This window comes from Capricornis sumatraensis, chromosome 16, assembly GCF_032405125.1.
Source record: "Capricornis sumatraensis isolate serow.1 chromosome 16, serow.2, whole genome shotgun sequence".
Taxonomy (NCBI): domain Eukaryota; kingdom Metazoa; phylum Chordata; class Mammalia; order Artiodactyla; family Bovidae; genus Capricornis; species Capricornis sumatraensis.
Genome location: NC_091084.1, coordinates 14,298,315 through 14,310,940, shown reverse-complemented (window position 1 = coordinate 14,310,940; position 12,626 = coordinate 14,298,315).

Here is a 12,626-nt window from a genome sequence, read left to right as displayed (position 1 = left end):
GCAATGACTGTCTATTTGTCCCAATGCTGCTATCACTGATATAGACAGTTTTGGAACATTGAATTTTATTGGTAAAAATCTATTAATTTAAATCAATTGCCTTTATTTACATATTTCTTCCTTAATTCTACAAATAAATGTTAACTATTTTGGAAATACAAGGAGCTGTACTAGTAAGATATTAAAATGGAATTCTAAACTAATTTTATGAAAGGTCAGTTTTCTGCAATATTTTATACCACAAAAGACTTTATATATGTATCTTATATTATAAATGTTATACTATGTATTTTATACTATAAACCTCTGCTATATTTTATAAATGTCATAAGCTTCTGTTAAAATCAAATATTTTTAAGGGGCACATTATGTAAATTTATAATTCCTCATAATGTATTGTTCTTAGTACATTAATGTATCAAGTATTAAGTGTTGCACTCAATAGGTCAGTAAATTTGGAAAATTCAACAGTGGCCACAGGACTGGAAAAGCTCAATTTTCATACCAATCTCAAGGAACGGCAATGTCAAAGAATCTTCAAACTACCACAGAATTGCAATAATTTCACACTCTAGCAAGGTAACGCTCAAAATCCTTCAAGTTAATCTTCAACAGTATGTGAATGGAGAACTTCCAGATGTACAGGCTATATTTAGAAAATGCAGAGGAGTTATCAAATTGCTAACACCCATTGGATAATAGAAAAAGCAAGAGAATTCCAGAAAAAACATATATTTCTGCTTCATTGACTACACTAAAGCCTTTGACTGTGGGAATCACAACAAACTAGAAAAATATTAAAAGATGGGAATACCAGACCACCTTCCATGCCTCCTCAGAAATCTGTATGCAGGTCATGAAGCAATAGTTAGAACTGGATATGGAACAACAAAAGGGTTACAAATTGGGAAAGGAGTATGTCAAGGCTGTATATTATCACCCTGCTTATTTAATTTTTATGCAGAGTACATCATGAGAAACGTTGGGCTGGCTGAAGCACAGGCTGGAATCAAGATTGCCAGGAGAAATGTCAATAACTTCAGATATGAAGATGACACCTCTCCTATGGCAGAAAGCAAAGAGGAACTAATCCTCTTGATGAAAGTGAAAGAGGAGAGTGAAAAAGTTGGCTTAAAATTCAACATTTAAAAAATGAAGATCATGACATCTGGTCCCATCAATTCATGATAAATAGTTGGAGAAACAATGGAAACAGTGACAGACTTTATTTTCTTGGGCTCCAAAATAATGCCAGATGGTGACTGCAGCCATGAACATAAAAGACATGGCTTCTTGGAAGAAAAGCTTTGATCAACCTAGACAGTGTATTAAAAAACAGATATGTTACTTTTCTGACAGAAGTTCATACAGTCAAGGCTATAGTTTTTTCAGTAGTCATGTACAAATGTGACAGTTGGATCATAAAGAAGGTTGAGCACCAAAGAATGATGCTGTTGAACTGTTTTTCTGGAGAAGACTCTTGGAAGTCCCTTGGACAACAAAGAGATCCAACCAGTCCATCATAAAGGAAATCAACCCTTAATATTCATTGGAAGGAATGATGCTGAAGCTGAAGCTCCAACACTTCTGCCACCTGGTGGAAAGAGATAACTCGTTGGAAAAGACCTTGATGCTTGGGAAGATCGAAGGCACAAGGAGAAGGGAAATGAGAAAAGATGAGATGATTGGTTGGCATTGCCAACTCCATGGACATGAGATTTATCAAGCTCCAGGAGATGGTGAAGGAGAGGGAAGCCTCAAGAGCTGCAGTCCATGGGGTTGCAAAGAGTCAGACATGACTGAGGAACTGAAAAAGAACAACAGTATTCCAGATTCTTGCATGAGATGACAGTAAACATAATGAAAATTTTCATTTAACATTTATATCATTTTGTGAAGGAAAATATTTCTATTAAAAACAAACTGTAAAAATAAGTGTCCCATAGTTGAGGAACAGAGATAATGAAATGCTAATTTTTTAATAGGCTAATGTTGTAAAGAAGAATTGGTGTTTTTGAACTGTGGTGCTGAGAAGACTCTTGGGAGACCCTTGGACAGCAAGGAGATCAAGACAGTAAACTTAAAGGAAATCAATCCTGAATATCCATTGAAAGACCTGATGCTGAAGCTGAAGCTTCAATACTTTGTCCACCTGAAACAAAGAGCCTACTTAGGGAAAAGACTATGATTCTGGGAAAGACTAAAGGCAGAAGGAGGAAAGGGTGACAGAGGATGAGACAGTTGAATGGGATCCCTGATGCAATAAACATGAATTTGGGCAATGTCTGTTAAATGGGGGCAGGGGGCAGGGATACCTGCTGAGCTGCAGTCCATGGGGTTGTGAAGAATCTGTCATGACTTGGCGACTGAACAGCAACAATGTTGTAAAACGACAACAGTAGTCACACAAATCTTGAGTCTTCTTTCATTCAATCAAATAGTCATTTGGCAAATAAGTACTAGTTTATTCAGAAAGGGAGACTTTTAGATAAAAATGAGTCAGAAAAACATAGAATTTGATATGAGATAAATAAATTCCAGCTTTGGAATTTACAGATAGCTCAAAGTATAATCAGACAACATTCACTTAAAGAAGGCCTGGAACTGATAACTTCAGCATTGGATGCATGAGACAGCATGCTATAATTCATGAAGTAAGAGAGAGGTAATAAGACAGGGAAGAATCACTGTCATATGCTATCTGGAGGTCTACTGCAAACTGAACACAAGAATAAGAGTTTCCATAACTATTAATAAAAATAAAGATATTTGATTTTTTTCACAACTAGGACTACCAGAGAAACTTCATTCATGCTAAGGGTAATAAAAAGTTAAATGATATAACTTTGGAAAGAATAGGAAGTTCAGTAACAGCATAAATGAAAACTTCACATATGATGAAAATGACAGCTGACTATCAAAGACCAGTTAAAAATATATAATATTGAATATGTATATAAAGATAAAGGAAATAATGCATAATTTGTGATTATATCACTCCACACACATAGAAATGAGTTCCAGGGAATTTAACATATAATTCTGAAAAGCAAGACTGTATAGCTTTCCAAAAATATGAAAGTCATACTATTATGACTGATAATAACTTAAGACAAGGAAAAAGAAATGGAAGCCAAAAACTTAAGAAAAATGTTAATCCTATTGGAATACTTTATTGATTCTAATATTAGTTGTTCACAGTTCTGTCTGCTTGGGGTACATTAGTGAGGAAAGCAAAGATCTTTCCTGTTTTACCACTTATCAGACAAAAGATGAAATGAAATTTTTAAAAATCACATCATAGGTGTTATTACATAGCATGGTAGGAAGCTATAAATTCTAAAGGAATGTTAAAAATAATCTAGGGTAGAAGGGTCAGCATATCTGAAGTGAGAATTAAGGGCTGTGGCAACTTTTAAAAAGGGTAACCTCTGTAGGACTTGTTAAAAAGTTGAAAAATGAACCAAGATAGGAAAGAGACAAAACATCATGCACATAACTGTGTATCTCAGGAATACTATGAAAATAAACATGATTAGAGCAAAGTGAGCAAAAGAGAGACTGTTAGGAACTGATATTCTTAAGAGCTGACATCAGAAATAAAATGATAGCTTGTTCATATGGAGCCATTGATTTCTGTGGTATGTTTCAGAAATCCTTTCATTATTCCCAAATATTGAGAATGTTTGTATGTATTTTATACTCCAAATTTAATATTTTGGCTTTTACAGTGAAACATTTCAACATCTGAAACTGATTATTTTTATGATGAGAATAAATTAATTATAATTGCATATTTTTCTTGTTTAATTTTTTAAATGTAAATTTATTTATTTTAATTGGAAATCAATTACTTTACAATACTGTATTGGTTTTGTCATACATCAACACGAATCTGCCACAGGTATACACTTGTTCCCCATCCTGAACCCCACTCCCTCCTCCCTCACTGTACCATCCCTCTGGGTCGTCACAGCACACCAGCCCCAAGCATCCAGCATCATGCATTGAACCTGGGCTCCCGATTTGTTTCATATATTATATTATGCATGTTTCAATGCCATTCTCCCAAATCATCCCACCCTCTCCCTCTCCCACAGAGTCCAAAAGACTGTTCTATACATCTGTGTCTCTTTTGCTGTGTTGCATACAGGGTTATCATTACCATCTTTCTAAATTCCATATATATGCGTTAGTATACTGTATTGGTGTTTTTTCCTTCTGGCTTACTTCACTCTGTATAATTGGCTCCAGTTTCATCCACCACATTAGAACTGATTCAAATGTATTTTTTTTAATGGCTGAGTAATACTCCATTGTGTATATGACCACTGCTTTCTTATCCATTCACCTGACGATGGACATCTAGGTTGCTTCCATGTCCTGGCTATTATAAACAGTGCTGCGATGAACATTGGGGTACACGTATCTCTTTCAATTCCAGTTTCCTCAGTGTGTATGCCCAGCAGTGGGATTGCTGGGTCATAAGGCAGTTTTATTTCCAGTTTTTTTAAGGAATTTCCACACTGTTCTCCATAATGGCTGTACTAGTTTGCATTCCCACCAACAGTGTAAGAGGGTTCCCTTTTCTCTACATCCTCTCCAGCATGTATTGCTTGTAGACTTTTTAATCACAGCCATTCTGACTGACATGAAATGGTATCTCATTGTGGTTTTGATTTGCATTTCTCTGATAATGAGTGATGTTAAGCATCTTTTTTATGGGTTTGTTAATCATCTGTGTGTCTTCTTTGGAGAAATGTCTATTTAGTTCTTTGGCCCATGTTTTGATTGGGTCATTTATTTTTCTGGCATTGAGCTGCAGGAGTTGCTTGTATATTTTTGAGATTAGTTGTTTGTCAGTTGCTTCATCTGCTATTATTTTCTCCCATTCTGAAGGCTGTCTTTTCACCTTGCTTGTAGTTTCCTTTGCTGTGCAGAAGCATTTAATTTTAACTAGGTTCCATTTGTTTATTTTTACTTTTATTTCCAATATTCTGGGTGGTGGGTCATAGAGGATCCTGCTGTGATTTATGTCGGAGAGTGCTTTGCCTATGTTCTCCTCTAGGAGTTTTATAGTTTCTGGTCTCACATTTAGATCTTTAATCCATTTTGAGTTTATTTTTGTGTATGGTGTTAGAAAGTATTCTAGTTTCATTCTTTTACAAGTGGTTGACCAATTTTCCCAGTGCCACTTGTTAAAGAGATTGTCTTTAATCCATTGTATATTCTTGCCTCCTTTGTCAAAGATAAGGTGTCCATAGGTGCATGGATTTATCTCTGGGCTTTCTATTTTGTTCCATTGATCTATATTTCTGACTTTGTGCCAGTACTGTACTGTCTTGATGACTGTGGCTTTGTACTAGAGCTTGAAGTCAGTCAGGTTGATTCCTCCAGTTTCATTCTTCTTTCTCAAGATTGCTTTGGCTATTCAAGGTTTTTTGTATTTCCTTACAAATTGTGAAATTATTTGTTCTAGCTCTGTGAAAAATACCGTTGGTAGCTTGATAGGGATTGCATTGAATCTATAGATTGCTTTGGATAGTATGCTCATTTTCACTATATTGATTCTTCCTATCCATGTACATGGTATATTTCTCTATTAGTTTCCTCTTTGATTTCTTTCACTCGTATTTTATAGTTTTCTGTATATAAGTCTTTAGTTTCTTTAGGTAGATATATTCCTAAGTATTTTATTCTTTTCATTGCAATGGTGAATGGAATTGTTTCCGTAATTTCTCTTTCTATTTTCTCATTATTAGTGTTTAGGAATGCAAGGGATTTCTATGTATTGATTTTATATCCTGCAACTTTACTATATTCACTGATTAGCTCTAGTAATTTTCTGGTGGAGTCTTTAGGGTTTTCTATGTAGAGGATCATGTCATCTGCAAACAGTGAGAGTTTTACTTCTTTTCCAATTGGGATTCCTTTTATTTCTTTTTCTGCTCTGATTGCTGTGGCCAAAACTTCCAGTACTATGTTGAATAGTAGCAGTGAAAGTGGGCACCCTTGTCTTGTTCCTGACTTTAGGGGAAATGCTTTCAATTTTTCACCATTGAGGATAATGTTTGCTGTGGGTTTGTCATATATAGCTTTTATTATGTTGAGGTATGTTCCTTCTATTCCTGCTTTCTGGAGGGTTTTTATCACAAATGGATGTTGAATTTTGTCAAAGGTTTTCTCTGCATTTATTGAGATAATCATATGGCTTTTATTTTTCAATTTGTTAATGTGGTGTATTACATTGATTGATTTGTGGCTATTGAAGAATCTTTGCATGCCTGGGATAAAGCCCACTTGGTCATGGTGTATAATCTTTTTAATGTGTTGTTGGATTCTGATTGCTAGAATTTTGTGAAGGATTTTTGCATCTATGTTCATCAGTGATATTATCCTGTAGTTTTCTCTTTTTGTGGCATCTTTGTCATGTTTTGGTATTAGGGTGATGGTGGCCTCATAGAATGAGTTTGGAAGTTTACCTTCCTCTGCAATTCTCTGGAAGAGTTTGAGTAGGATAGGTGTTAGCTCTTCTCAAAATTTTTGGTAGAATTCAGCTGTGAAGCTGTCTGGACCTGGGCTTTTGTTTGCTGGAAGATTTCTGATTACAGTTTCAATTTCCATGCTTGTAATGGGTCTGTTAAGATATTTTATTTCTTCCTGGTTCAGTTCTGGAAAATTGTACCTTTAAGAATTTGTCAATTTCTTCCATGTTGTCCATATTATTGGCATATAATTGCTGATAGTAGTCTCTTATGATCCTTTGGATTTCTGTGTTGTCTGTTGTGATCTCTCCATTTATATTTTGAATTTTATTGATTTTTTTTTTCCTTTGTTTCTTGATGGATGTGGCTAATGGTTTGTCAATTTTATTTTTCCTTTCAAAGAACCAGCTTTTGGCTTTGTTGATTTTTGCTATGGTCTCTTTTGTTTCTTTTGCATTTATTTATACCCTGATTTTTAGGATTTCTTTCCTTCTACTAATCCTGGGGTTCTTCATTTCTTCCTTTTCTAATTGCTTTAGGTGTTGACTTAGGTTATTTATTTGAATTTTTTTCTTGTTTCTTGAGGTATGCCTGTATTGCTATGAACTTTTCCCTTAGCACTGCTTTTAAGTGTCCCACAGGTTTGGGGTTTTTATGTTTTCATTTTAATTAATTTCTATGCATATTTTTTTTTTCCTTTTTTGATTTCTTCTGTGATTTGTTGGTTATTCAGCAGCGTGTTGTTCAGCATCCATATGTTGGAATTTTCAATAGTTTTTCTCCTGTAATTGAAAAATAATCTTATTGCATTGTGGTCAGAAAAGATGTTTGGAATGATTTCAATTTTTATTGAATTTACCAAGGCTAGTTTTATGGCCCAAGATGTGGTCTATCCTTGGGAAGGTTTTGTGTGTGCCTGAGAAAAAGGTGAAATTCATTGTTTTGGGGTGAAATGTCCTATAGATATCAATCAGGTCTAACTGGTCCATTGTGACTTTTAAAGGTTGTGTTTCCTTGTTAATTTCCTGTTTAGTTGACCTATCCATAGGTGTGAGAGGGATATTAAAGTCTCCCACTATTGTTGTGTTATTGTTAATTTCCCCTTTCATACTTGTTAGCGTTTGTCTTACGTACTGTGGTGCTCCTATGTTGGGTGCATATATGTTTATAATTGTTATAAATTCTTCTTGGATTGATCCTTTGATCAATATGTAGTATCCTTCTTTGTCTCTTTTCATAGCCTTTGTTTTAAAGTCTATTTTATCTGAAAGGAGTATTGCTACTCCTGCTTTCTTTTGGTCTCTATTTTCATGGAATATATTTTTCCAGCCCTTCACTTTCAGTCTGTATGTGTCCCTTGTTTTGAGGTGGGTCTCTTGTATATAGGGGTCTTGTTTTTGTATCCGTTCAGCTGGTCTTTGTCTTTTGGTTGGGGCATTCAACCCATTTACGTTTAAGGTAATTATTGAAAGTATGATCCCATTGCTATTTACTTTATTGTTTTGGGTTTGAGTTTACCCACCCTTTTTGTGTTTCCTGTTTAGAGAATATCCTTAAGCATTTGTTGGAGGGCTGGTTGGGTGGTGCATAATTCTTTCAGCTTTTGCTTGTCTGTAAAGCTTTTGATTTCTCCTTCATATCTGAATGAGATCATTGCTGGGTACAGTAATCTGGGCCATAGTTTTTTTTTTTTTTTTTTTTTTCCATTACTTTAATTATGTCTTGCCATTTTCTCCTGGCTTGAGGAGTTTCTATTGAAAGATCAGCTGTTATCCTTATGGGAATCTCCTTGTGTGTTATTTGTTGTTGTTCCCTTGCTGCTTTTAATATTTGTTCTATGTGTTTGATCGTTGTTAATTTGATTAATATGTATCTTGGGGTGTTCTGTCTTGGGTTTATCCTGTGTGGGACTCTCTGGGTTTATTGGACTTGAGTGATTACTTCCTTCCCCATTTTAAGGAAGTTTTCAACTATTTTATCCTGAAGTATTTTGTCATGGTCTTTCTATCTGTCTTCTTCTTCTGGGACTCCTATAATTTGAATGTTGGGGCATTGTCCAGAAGGCCTCTGAGATTTTCTTCATTTCTTTTAGTTCGTTTTTCTTTTTTCTTCTCTGATTCATTTATTTCTACCATTTTATCTACTAATTCACTAATCCTATCTTCTGCCTGTTATTCTACTATTTGTTGCCTCCAGAGTGTTTTTGATCTCATTTATTGCATTCAGTTCAGTTCAGTTCAGTTCAGTTCAGTCATTCAGTCATGTCCGACTTTTTGTGACCCCATGAATCGCAGCATGCCAGGCCTCCCTTTCCATCACCATCTCCTGGAGTTCACTCAGACTCAGGTCCATCGAGTCTGTGATGCCATTCAGCCATCTCATCCTCTGTTGTCCCCTTCTCCTCCTGCCCCCAATCCCTCCCAGAATCAGAGTTTTTTCCAATGAGTCAACCCTTTGCGTGAGGTGGCCAAAGTACAGGAGTTTCAGCTTTAGCATCATTCCTTCCAAATAAATCCCAGGGCTGATCTCCTTCAGAATGGACTGGTTGGATCTCCAGCAGTCCAAGGGACTCCCAAGAGTCTTCTCCAACACCACAGTTCAAAAGCATCAATTCTTCAGCGCTCTGCCTTCTATACAGTCCAAATCTCACATCCATACGTGACCACAGGAAAAACCATAGCCTTGACTAGACGGACCTTAGTCGGCAAAGTAATGTCTCTGCTTTTCAATATACTATCTAGGTTAATCATAACTTCTCTTCCAAGGAGTAAGCGTCTTTTAATTCCACGGCTGCAGTCATCATCTACAGTGATTTTGGAGCCCCAAAAAATAAAGTCTGACACTGTTTCCATTGTCTCCCCATCTATTTCCAAAGAAGTGATGGGACGAGAAGCCATGATCTTCATGTTCTGAATGTTGAGCTTTAAGCCAACTTTTTCACTCTCCTCTTTCACTTTCATCAAGAGGCTTTTAGTTCCTCTTCACTTTTTGCCATTAGGGTGATGTCATCTACATATTTGAGGTTATTGATATTTTTCCCAGCAATCTTGATTCCAGCTTGTGCTTCTTCCAGTCCAGCGTTTCTCATGATGTACTCTGCATATAAGTTAAATAAGCAGGGTGACAATATACAGCCTTGATGTACTCCTTTTCCTACTTGGAACCAGTCTGTTGTTCCATGTCGAGTTCCAACTGCTGCTTCGTGACCTGCATACAGATTTCTTAAGAGGCAGGTCAGGTGGTCTGGTATTCTCATCTCTCAGAATTTTCCACAGTTTATTGTGATCTACAAAGTCAAAAGCTTTGGGCATAGTCAATAAAGCAGAAATAGATTTTTTACTGAAACACTCTTGCTTTTTTGATGATCCATCAGATGTTGGCAATTTGATCTCTGGTTCCTCTGCCTTTTCTAAAACAGCTTGAACATTTGGAAGTACACAGTTCACATATTGCTGAAGCCTGCCTTGGAGAATTTTGATCATTACTTTACTAGCATGTGAGATGAGTACAATTGGGTGGTAGTTTGAGCATTCTTTGGCATTGCCTTTCTTTGGGATTGGAATGAAAACTGACCTTTTCCAGTCCTGTGGCCACTGCTGAGTTTTCCAAATTTGCTGGCATATTGAGTGCAGCACTTTCACAGCATCATCTTTCAGGGTTTGAAACAGCTCAAATGGAATTCCATCACCTCCACTAGCATTGTTTGTAGTGATGCTCTCCAAGGCCCACTTGACTTCACATTCCAGGATGTCTGGCTCTAGATGAGTGATCACATCATCGTGATTATCTGGGTTGTGAAGATGTTTTTTGTACAGTTCTTCTGTGTATTCTTGCCATCTCTTCTTAACATCTTCTGCTTCTGTTAGGTCCAGACCATTTCTGTCCTTTATCGAACCAATCTTTACATGAAATGTTCCCTTGGTATCTCCAGTTTTCTTGAAGAGATCTCTAATCTTTCCCATTCTGTTGTTTTCCTCTATTTCTTTGCGTTGATCACTGAAGAAGGCTTTCTTATCTCTTGCTATTCTCTGGAACTCTGCATTCAGATATTCATAACTTTCCTTTTCTCCTGTGCTTTTCACTTCTCTTCTTTTCACAGCTATTTGTAAGGCCTCCCCAGACAGCCATTTTGCTTTTTTGCATTTCTTTTTCATGGGGATGGTCTTGATGCCTATCTCCTGTACAATGTCACGAACCTCATTCCATAGTTCATCAGGCACTCTATCTATCAGATCTAGGCCTTTAAATCTATTTCTCACTTCCACTGTATAATCATAAGGGATTTGATTTAAGTCATACCTGAATGGTCTAGCGGTTTTCCCTACTTTGTTCATTATAACTCTGAATTTGGCAATAATGAGTTCATGATCTGACCCACAGTCAGCTCTGGTCTTGTTTTTGTAGACTGTACAGAGCTTCTCCATTTTTGGCTGCAAAGAATATAATCAATCTGATTTCAGTGCTGACCATCTGGCTATGTCCATGAGTAGAGTCTTCTCCTGTGTTGTTGGAAGAGGGTGTTTGCTATGACCAGTGCATTTTCTTGGCAAAACTCTGTTAGTCTTTGCCCTGATTCATTCCGCATTCCAAGGCCAAATTTGCCTGTTACTCCAGATGTTTCTTGACTTCCTACTTTTGCATTTCCATTATTCAGTATATATTGACTCTTTTTTATTTATTCTAGGTCCTTGTTAAACCTGTCTTGCATCTTCTCAATCCTTGTCTCCAGGCTATTTATCTGTGATTCCATTTTTATTTCAAGATTTTGGATCATTTTCACTATCATTATTTGGAATTCTTTATCAGGTAGATTCCCTATCTTTTCCTCTTTTTTTTTTTTTTTGGGGGGGGGCAGTTATCCTGTTCCTTTACCTGCTGGCTATTTCTTTGTCTCTTCATCTTGTTTATATTGCTGAGTTTGGGGTGTCCTTTCTGTATTCTGGCAGTTTGTGGAGTTCTCTTTATTGTGGTTTTTCCTCACTGTGGGTGGGGTTGTACAGTTGGCTTATCAAGATTTCTTGGTGAGGGAAACTTGTGTCAGTGTTCTGGTGGGTGTAGCTGGATTTCTTCTCTCTGAAGTGTGATGAAGTGTCCAGTAATGAGTTATGACATATCAATCTTTTTGGAGTAACTTTGGGCAGCCTGTATACTGGAGCTCATGTCTGTGTTCCTGTGTAGCTGGAGAATTTGCATGATATGTTTTGCTCTGGAACTTGTTGGCCCTTGGCTGGTGCTTGGTTTCAGTGTAGGTATGGAGGCATTTGATAAGCTCCTGTCAATTAATGTTCCCTGGAGTCAGGAGTTCTCTGGTGTTCTCAGGGTTTGGACTTAAACCTCCTGCTTCTGGTTTTCAGTCTTATTTTTACAGTAATCTCAAGACTTCTCCTTCTATGCAGCACTGTTGATAAAACATCTAGGTTAAAGATGCAAAATTTCTCCACAGTAAGGGACACCCAGAGAGTTTCACAGAGTTACATGGAGAAGAGAAGAGAAGAGGGAGGAGGGTGTTAGAGGTGACCCATATGAGATGAGGTAGAATCAAAAGAGGAAAGAACAAGTTAGCCATTAATCACTTCCTTATGTGCACTTCGCAACTGGATCACTCAGAGATGTTCACGGAGTTATACAGAGACGAGAAAAGGGAAGAAGGAGACAGAAGTGGCCAGGAGGATGAAAGAGGGGAATCGAAAGGAGAGAGGCAGATCCAGCCAGTAATCAGTTCGTAAGTGTTCTCCACTATCTGGAACACACAGACATTCACAGAGTTGGATAGAGAAGAGATGGGGTAGGGAGGAGACACAGGCAATCTGGTGGAGAAAAAGGAGAATCCAAAGGGGGAGAGAGCAGTCAAGCCAGTAATCTCACTCCCAAGTAAATGTGGGTACTGAAGATTAGGTTCTTAATGGTACAAAACTGATAACAAATATCAAAAAGCAACAATTAAAAATCTAGACTAGAGTTTGGAATTTCAAAATACAATATTAAAGAAAAGAAGAAAAAAAGAAAAAAACAGGAAACAAAGTCACAAAAATTATAATATATATATATATATATATATATATATACATATATATATATATATATGAAGTTTGCTTTTAAAAAATAGGGTCCTTTTTTTTGCAAAGTAATAATAGATTATAA